The sequence below is a fragment of the Caenorhabditis elegans genome, chromosome III (assembly GCF_000002985.6).
Source record: "Caenorhabditis elegans chromosome III".
Lineage (NCBI taxonomy): Eukaryota > Metazoa > Nematoda > Chromadorea > Rhabditida > Rhabditidae > Caenorhabditis > Caenorhabditis elegans.
Window position 1 is genome coordinate 2,646,898 of NC_003281.10, and position 9,778 is coordinate 2,656,675.

Below are 9,778 nucleotides of genomic sequence, written 5' to 3' on the forward strand. Positions count from 1 at the left end.
CTACAAACCAGTTTGCAGTATAACAACAATTAGTATTAGTGATAAGGTAACTGCACAGATCCCCCTTCATTCACATCTCTCATCTTTCTCCCACATATTCATTCACTTATCAGTCATATCTCAACTGCCTCTTCCTGTCTCAAGGATGATCGTCTAATTAAGGTCGCCGCCCTCTACACCCCCCGCCAAACCGTTTGTCCCCTCATACCACTGTACTACATTCCAATTGTTAACAGCTTTCTCATCACACTTTTTTTTGCAATCCATTTGGGAAAAAATTCTAATATGAATTTCCAAAAAATCAATTTTCAAATTTTTGACAAAAAAGTTTTGTTTCAAAAATTCAGATTTCCAAGTTTTCAAAAAAAAAAACTAAAATTTAATTGATTTAAAATTTGATTATTGCTAATGTGAACTAAGCCTAAGCCTGAGCCTAAGCCTAATCCTAAGCTTAAGCCTACACCTAAGCCTGAGCCTAAGCTTAAGCTTAAGACGAAGGCTAAGCCTAATGCAAAGCCTAAGCGTAAGCCTAGGCCTAAGCCTAAGTTCAAGCCTAAGCCTAAGCATAAACCTCGGCTTCAGTCTAAATTGGCGGCCGAACTTTTTCCAGGCCACATAGCAAAAGCCTGCAATGATAACCCAAATTCCTGGTGGTGATAATGATAGAATCGGGTGATAAATAGTTAGTTGGAGAATCATTTTCCCATTTTCGTTTCCGATAAATTGTTTTTTTTGTTCATTTTTCTCAGTGATTGGTTGTTGATGCGGGGGAGAAGATTGCAACCAGTCTTTTTCTTATCAATAAATAGTTTCTCTCTCCGAAAAAATGTATATCTCTCGTCGTCTTGCTGCAGTGAGTTCATTAGGAAATAGAGACTGTTGAAGAGAGAGAGTGAGAGTGTGAGAGACGCAGAGAGTTAAATTGAAATAGGTGGTAGAAGCACATTTGTTCAACGCATGGACATGGGTTCTCACAACCGTGAGTTCACTCGTTTTCCAATTTTCGCAATTTTCGAGATTTTGAAATTTTGTAAGTTCACACATTTTTTTGCCACATGAATCTGAAACAGAAGCCCCTAACTTTCCATTTTTTTCAAAAAAGAAGTTTAAAAAAAAATGAAATAATGCGTGTCAAATCTGGTGTATTTTAGTCCGTAAGGCAAAATTGTGCAAACACTAACCCTAATGCATGATATCTTACGCATATCTTGGCCGTCAATAAAGAAAACTAGGCCACGTTCAATATGGAAAATGTGTCGATGCACCATGTTTTTGTCAAAAAATTTCAAACTCCCGCCAAAACAGTGTAAAGGTTCATCCTTCCCAATTCTCTGCCATTCCCCACGTGGCAAAAAAGAGAGAGAGAGAGAAGTACAATAAATAAAGCGTTCTCTCGAGTGCGCGCGCATGCCTTCAGAGCTTTTCTAAGGCGCTGGGCGAAGTAGGAATGTTTGCACTCGTATGGTCTCTAGCTCCTGGGCGAAGCTTCTGCTCATCGCTCCTGCTCGCCGAGCTGCATTTCTTGTGCTTCTTGAGTCGTTGTGCTCCGCAACCGACAAATACACACACACACACACACAATCACATATTCGTTATGAAGCTTTTTGTCTTTTTCTCTTGAAACTTTCTGGTTTTTCCGTCGTCGGCAATTTTTCTTACCTAATTCACCACTCTCTCTGATTCATTTATTTGTTGATGTTTGCTTTCTTGCCAATGTCCATTGCTTGTTTATTATGGTTTTCGGGGTGCCAAGTTGACCAATTTTCAAACTTTGATAGCTTTTATCTTGGATATCCTTGGTTTTTTTAATTAACAATTGTCCATATTTTAATGTTACTTATTTTTACCTTTTCAATGAAACATGTTTTATGTAAAAGAGAATATTTTAATTAGGTCCCTACAAAAAATTATGATCTGCATTGTTCTAGAGTAGTCTTTTTCATAAAATACATTCCAATTGCGTTTTTTAAGGAGAAACAATTAACGACATTTTTAAGAAATTTAAATTTATTGCGAAAACTTTTTTCCAGTTTTTTTGTAAGCTTTGAAAAACAATTAGAAATTTCTCAATATAACACTTTAACGCTATAAAGCAAAATTTTAAAATATTTTATTTGTTTTCTGTGTCATCATCTTCTCCCCGCAAAAGGTACCAAATTTTCAGGTGACCTTTTAGATTTATGGCACAGAAAACACCGCAGACATTTAAAATTATGTTTGAAAACATTAAAATTATCATTAAAACCTTGCTACTTAATTCCCACAGTTTCAGAAAAATTAAACCAAAAAGATTTTTCACTGAAAAGTTTGCAAGCAAATAATATTTTTAAAACCATCTTTAAAACTATAATAGACTCAAAAAATCACATTGAACGTCAGTTCTAAATAACTCATTTTGATGAGAATAAAAGAAAATAAATCGTTTGAAAATTAGTGTTTTAGTGATGTTAATTGTTTTGTTGAAAAGATCTTCTAAAATATGTTGCAGACTTTTTTTTTCCGATTTTCGTTTTTTAAGCACTTCTAAAATTTTAAAATCTTTCAGTAACAAATGATGATTATTCAACGTATGTTATTATTAAAATGGACCAGTTATAGTCTTCTTTTTGAATTTTGCATATTGCATTATGTTACTGGTCGGATTCATCTCCGGATTGCCCTATTTTTCCGGCATTTTTTCTAGAATTATCAGCAATAAGTATTCTTGGCTAAAACAATAAATTGTTTAATTTTGTCAGCTAATATCAATTAATTGCCATTCTTTTCTACACTTTCTGGTACCCTGAAATGAAAAATGCCAAAATTGAGCAGTGAAACTAATGACTAATTAAACTAATGTGTTTTTTTGGTCAAACTAGTTTTGTGAAAAGTAAGTGAAAGTAAACAAGTGTTCAGTTTCTCAAAAGTACGTTATAGTTTACAGTTTTTCTGGGTATTAGACAAGTTCAACAAAAATTAAATTTTGTGAAAATACGCAAGTTTCGGCAAAATTTTTGGCAATTGTAAAAAAGATTTTGGCATTTTTTTTTGAGATTTTTGAGATAGAAATACCCCTGAATTTCTGAAAATTTTGATACTTTGCATTTTTGAGCTATCAAAATGAAATTGAAAGTACCTATGATTTTTCAGCTGCCGAATCCGATAAAAACATCAGTTTTCTCTCAAAAAGTTCACAAATATCTGAAATTCGAAATTTGACGGATAATAGTCCAATTACCCTCTCTACACATAATCATTGGTTGATTTCAACTCTATCCTGCCCTACACCTGCCTCTGCCATACAACAAAAATCGTGTGTTACAAGTGTTTACGCTTCGAATTATCGTGTCGTTTTGAGATAGCGAAAAGCGTAGTAGAGGGAGGCGAGAGCCGCCGTAAAACAGAGCCCCCACCAACAGTTCTCAAGTACATTTTTTCCAACTTATGCTCTTTCTCTCTCTCACAATTCTTTTTTTTTGTTCTAAAGTGCTTAGAGGAAGGGGAAGTTGGTCAAAAGGAGTGCATCTAACTGTTGGGTTTTGTTGCTTTATTTTGAAGACCTAGCTGACCATGTGAGTACGGTAGGGGATGAGCAGCAATTTCGGAAATTTGGTAGTTTTAAGATTTCCGCAACTCTGGCAACTTTGAAAATGTCGGCAGCTTTCTAATTTTGACCATTTCGGCAATTTCGACGTCTCTCACAATTCTGGCTATTTCAGCGTATAGGCAGGCGGTAGGCTCACAGAGGCTCCGCAAGTTCAGAAATTTTTACATCTTTTCAGCTACGTTTGCCAAGAAGCAAAATTTCCGGCAAACGTTAAAATTTGGCAAATTTGGCAAACCGGTAATTTGCCAGTTTTGAAAATTCACCTTTAAACGGCGAAACTCAATGAAAATTTCAAAAATACACAGTTGTAAGAGTTTGTCTTGTAAAAATAACTTTTTTTTCGGCTAATATCGGCAAACCGGCAATTTTTCAAAATTTGCCGAAATATAGTTTCTTTTTTCCTGGCGAATCGGCAAATTCGGCACTTGTCAGAATTAAACATTTTTGGCAAACGGCAAAGTCGTCGTTTTTCAAATTTTCGGCAATTTCGGCAAACCCGCAATTTCTCAAAAATGAAAAATTTCGGCAAATTGGCAAACCGGCAATTTTCCAAAAATGAAAATTTCCGGCCAACCGGCAGATTACCGGAATTGAAATTTCCGGCAAAGCGTCAATTTTTTTCCTATAATCTATCTCAAAAAATCAGTAAATTCTATGAAATATCCAGAGAAAAAGAGACAATTTTTTCTAAAAGGCACCGTTTCAAGTCTTCTCGTTTTATGAAACATCCCTTCAAAAACTTCCGGCAAGTTGATATCCGGCAAATCGGTAAACCAGCAATTTGCCGAATTTGCCGAACGGCAAGTATCTCCCATCTCTGGACTCAAGCTTCCACAACAGAGCTCGGCATTCCATCCTGGAGAAACAATGATTAAACTAGTTTTTGAAGTGTGCGGAACCTATACAACGAAGAAAGAGAGGGGGTTTTCACAGGACACCCCCCAACCCCTCCAGCATATACAACATATACAACACAAGCAAACCTCTCCCTTTTCTTCTTCTTCTTCTTCCATACCGTCTTCTTCACGTACAGGTACTTCTTGGGCGAGAGACGAGAAAACGGGCACCACGCCCTTCTCCATCTTTTTCGATTTGGGGGCTGAAGAAAGAATCGAAGATATAGATGTCTTCTGCTGCTTTCTTCAATCTTCTTTTTCTCGGTACCAACCAAACCTTTTTCATTCAAGAATTCCAATTTTTCATTCCCCACTCACACACCTCACCACCTCATTGTTTTATCGCTTATTCATCTAGAGGTGTTGATGAATTCTCTAATTGACCCATGATGCTATCTTTTACTTTTTTTTGAGGAGCCACGCCCTTTTTCTGAATACCCTTTGGGTGTTCAGTAGGACACCCAAGGTCGCCTATTTCACTGCTATTACTCACTCGGTTTAAGTATCCCGTTTTATCCATAGCCTTGATATCGCTTGTTTCGCTTTTTAGAGATTTCTTAGCAGCAAATTGTTCCGAGTTTTTTTCCCATATGAAGGTGTACCTTTCCAAAAATGAAAATTTCCGGCAAATCGGCAAATCGGCAATTTCCAAAAAGTGAATATTTCCGCCAAATCGGCAAATCGGCAATTTCCAAAAAATGAAAATTTCCGCCAAATCGGCAAACTGCCGATATATCTACAATTTCCGTTAGTTCATGGTGCATCGAAGCCAGTTCATTATACGCTGAGTTTTGGTTAAATTTCTTATTGTTTGACTTTTTTCCGGAAAAAAATACTGTTTTTTTGAAGAAAAAATTCGCAAAAAAAGTACTACCCCCACTAATTTCAGCAAAAAAATTCTCGCTGTTTCGTGATTACGGTCATTTTTTTTTAAATTTTCTTATCCAAAATAACTTAATTTTCCAGCAGAACATTTTCGGAGAAAAATCCAGAACTTTTCAATCGACAAACCGGCGAATTGCCGGAATTGAAAATTTTTGGCAAATCGGCAATTGCCGAAATTTTTAGATTTTCGGCAAATCGGCAAAGTGCCGGAATTCAAATTTCCGGCAAATTGGCAATTGCCGGAATTGAAAATTTCCGGCAAATCGGCAAATTGCCGGAATTGTAATTTCCGGCAAATCCGCAAATTGCTGGAATTTAAAATTTCTGGCAAATCCGCCAATTTCCGAAATTTAAAATTTCCGGCAAATCGGCAAATTCGCGATTTGCCGAAAATAAACAAATTCTATTAGAATAACTAAAGAAAACGGGAAGAAATTTCAAAAAGGCACAGTTTCAAGTGTTTCCGTCTTATAAAAAAACCCTCTAAAAACTTCCGGCAAATTGATATCCGGCAAATCGGCAAATTGCCAAAAATGAAATTTTCCGGCAAACCGGCAAACCGTCGGAAATTTGTCGGAAAAAAAATTTGGCGAACGGCAATTCTCGTCCACTCCTTTACCCTGATCCCATTTTTCTGGTTCCCGCGGCCTAGTGGGTTAAGGCGCTGCACTCCACTTAAACCACTTTCGCCTTGCAAGTTCGACCCCCATTGCATATGCAAAATCCCCACTTTGCATGTTGTGATGATCTAATTAATATGTTTTTATCATCAACAAACACGCTTCTTCTGCAGTCAAATGAGTGATGATGAGGAGGTGTTTCAAAAAAGTCTTGCCCACCCGGTTTCAAAGACATTTTTCTTATCACTTATCACACTTATCAACACAAAACTTTCTTTTCTTATATGTATTATATTATACAATACACAAAAAACCCCCCCCCCCCCCCCCCCCACTCACTCTCACACACACAAAAACCGTTGAGCCCCCCCTGCCTTTTTACTACTCACACACACACGTTCAACTCGTTTTCTCTCGCCTCTCTATCTCTCTTACTGATTTCTAAATAAATGTGCACCATAACGAAATATGGCCCCGCCCACTATTATTTATTTATTTACCAGACTCTCTCTCTCTTACTCTCTCTCTCTCTCTCTCTGTTTCTCTTTTTCTTGACTATATTTATATGACTATAAGCATTTTGAACTTGCCGCCATTTTTAGAGCAAATTCTCTCTGCCGTACAAAAATTTTAATACTATCAATTTTCGATAGTATGTATACTGATAGACTATTATTCTTAGTGAGTGTTGAGAACATTTTTCTGAATTTTTCTCAAAACATTTTTACTACCCTCTCTTTTTCCTCGTGGAGGAGTTTAGCTATTTTGAAATTGTTCTCTAAATATCGTATTCCATTTTTTTTTCTAGGCCATGAGTATCCTCTTCCACTGATTGGGAAAATCTAGGCCACGCGTGACGTCACTCATCTTCCATTTTTGAGGGTATTAGACCATTTTTTTTTGTCATTTTCAAATAAATATCAAGTTCATTAATGACACTTTCAAGAATTTTCTGTAATATTTTTCCCCTTTTTTTGAGTTTTCTAGGCCACTTCTGACGTCACTTGTTTTCAACTTTGTACATTTTCTAGGTCGCACTTCCTTTTTCCTGGCGAAATGTGTTTTCTGAAGAAAAAAAATTTTGGAGAAAATTTGAATTTACCGCTAAAATTAAAAAAAAAGGGTCTCACCACGATAAGGTCCGCCAACATTTTTTTTTCTCAAAAAATTACAATATCAAAAATAATAAGGTCCGCCAAAAACTTTTCTGAGAAAATTTGAATTTCCCGCTAAAATTAAAAAAAAAGGGTCTCACCACGAAAGGGCCCACCAACAATTTTTCTACAAAAATTTGATGGTCCTACCTACCTACCTCCTACCTCTTCTTACCTACCTACCTAGATACCCGCCAAAAAGTGTTTCCAGAGAAAATTTGAATTTCCCGCCAATTTTCTATATTTTTCTCCTATTTTTTAGGCCATCTACCTTGGTCATGTCTATCATATATGATTCAATGTGTCTTCCAATCCATACATCTTTTCATGTTCGCTTCTTTTTGCTTCTTCGCACATTTGTATCAAATAATGGGTCTCCTCCGGCCCCCGCGCAAGCCTCCCGAGATATACATTCCAATCTTAACATGCTATTTCGCATCAGTGGATCAGCAGCTTCACCAGCATCCTTGAAAGTTTTCTCCCATCATTTCGGAAAAATTTGCATAAACAGTAGCAGCAGATTCTTTTCACTTTTCCATGTCTTCTCCCATCTCTCCGAAACTAATTAGGTTTTTATTAGAAGTTCTCATGGATGATGATAATATTTCGATTTCAATCTTTTCAATTCAAAAAAAAACGGGGCGTTGATTGAGAAACTGAACGCCCTCCCGGGCGGCGCAAACATTGACCCCCTCCTCTCTATTAGTCATTTGAGAATGTCTGGCAAATAATGGAGGAATTAATGAAAAAGGAGTGGGTGTGGTGGTACACTGTTTTTGGAAATATTAAAGGTACATGCCCTCCTGACTCATGCATTTCTTCGTTTTGTAGAGGCGTTTTCCAAGTTTTCTTAACCTGTTCGATGCATCATGTCCCTTTACTTTTCTGACAGTTTTTCTCCGATTATTAGAATTTACACATAATTTTGAAGATTTCGAAGAGTGTTCCAAAAAAAATATCAAAAAAATAATTTATTTTTTTTCGATGCACCATGTCCCTAGAACCATTTTTAATAGTCTAGGGACTACTTTTAATGACTAATTAAATATACTCAAAAATAAAAATAAAATCCATTTTCCCCATTTTTTCGAAGCACCATGTCCTTGACTCTTTTTATTTAATATTTGAGGATCTACCTTTTCGATCGATTAAAAAAAAACAAAAAAATAAACTTTTATACCTAATTTTGGAAAAAAAATTCAAAAAATTATTCCGAACTTATTCTAACAGTAGGACTTATTTTATGATTTTATACAGTAAATGATATTCACTTTTAATAGAATTACATACATATATTCAACAAAAACATCCATTTTTCCCAATTTTTTGATGCACTATGTCTCTGACATTCTTTTTTAATAGTCCAGAATCTAAATTTTTGGCCCGTTTTCGTTTTAGCATTTTTAATGTACTTTTAATATACATTTAAAAAAAACAAGTTCACATTTTCCCAATTTCTCGATGCACCATGTTTCTTTGGGCCCTTCATCAGTTTTTGACCGATTTTAGAATTTCATTCTTAGTTTTTGAACATAAAAATAATATTTTCCAACTTCTCAATGCACCATGCCGCCTTGGACCTTTTCTAAAAAACAGTTTAGGGTCATTTTTCACTGAATTTTTGATGCAATGTGTACTTTCAACAAATTTTTCAGTACATTTTAAAAATAATTCAAAATATTTTTTTTCCGATTTCTTGATGCACCATGTCTCCGAGAGTTTTTATACTTTTATATTGGCGCTATTTTTGTTCGGTTTTCCTTTTTTTTCAATTTCTTTTTGAGATTTTGTTTTGATGCACCATCTCGGAAACCTCTCTATTTATGATAGTTTAGGGCATTTTTCGTAGTGTTTACGAAATTATACATTTGAAATTTTTTTAAACTATATAACCTTCTTTTAATCGTTTTTTGAAGTTAAGAAAACGATTTTTTTTGAATTTCTAAACTGTCATACTCCAAAAACTTTAAGTCCAAATGTTCCCAATTTTTTTTGGGCAAATTCTAGAGCAAACCCTTTTTAATGTACCCCACCCCATCCTTTCCCAAACTGTGAATTTAAATGCATCTTCTCCCGTATCTCCAATTCCTATCAAAACCCATCTCTGTGATAATTAATCACCATATACCTAACTTATCTTCTCGCTCTTTGGTGTTTTATTCTCTCCATCCCCTCCTTCTAAAAAACACACCCTCTTGAGAAAGGGGAGTAACCTGGGGGCCAAGAAGGAAAGAAAAAAAAAATCATAACTGAAAACGGTTTCGTTATATTCCTCCTCTTTCTCTAAGAAAGCCACACCCTAAATTCTCTGTACGCTTTGTCTCTTCGTCTCCGTGTACTATTTCTCTTTCTCTCCGGGGTAAGGGTGGGGAAAGGGGCACCGAGAAGAAGATGTGTTGCCTCTTTTTTTTTGCATTGCTGACTGTGTGTGTGTGTTGTCTAAACGACCGTTTGTGATTGATTCTGTGTTATATATGGGGATGGGGAAGGGGAGAGAAGAATCGGATGAGAAAAGATGGAATGGGATTTCTGATACTACTTTGTTATTCTAGTACAGCCCCCTATAAAGTTTCTTATCACACTAGCGTTTCGCCTATAAACTGACTAGTTTTGGTAGTTTTAGGTTTGAGCTGGGTT

The 9,778-nt window shown here is 35.9% G+C and overlaps 4 non-coding genes across 4 annotated transcripts; 1 reads left to right on the forward strand and 3 right to left on the reverse strand.

The window, feature by feature from the left end:
- Positions 1 to 1,448: 1,448 nt before the first annotated feature.
- On the reverse strand, positions 1,449 to 1,574 carry H19M22.7. The gene has a single exon (NR_052147.1). It is a non-coding gene; the product is annotated as an Unclassified non-coding RNA H19M22.7 (non-coding RNA).
- A 1,699-nt stretch (positions 1,575 to 3,273) lies between these two features.
- On the forward strand, positions 3,274 to 3,421 carry H19M22.5. The gene has a single exon (NR_052148.1). It is a non-coding gene; the product is annotated as an Unclassified non-coding RNA H19M22.5 (non-coding RNA).
- On the reverse strand, positions 3,274 to 3,421 carry H19M22.9. Its single transcript, NR_052149.1, has one exon. It is a non-coding gene; the product is annotated as an Unclassified non-coding RNA H19M22.9 (non-coding RNA).
- Positions 3,422 to 3,953: 532 nt separating this feature from the next.
- On the reverse strand, positions 3,954 to 4,668 carry H19M22.4. The gene has a single exon (NR_002644.1). It is a non-coding gene; the product is annotated as an Unclassified non-coding RNA H19M22.4 (non-coding RNA).
- Positions 4,669 to 9,778: the final 5,110 nt, after the last annotated feature.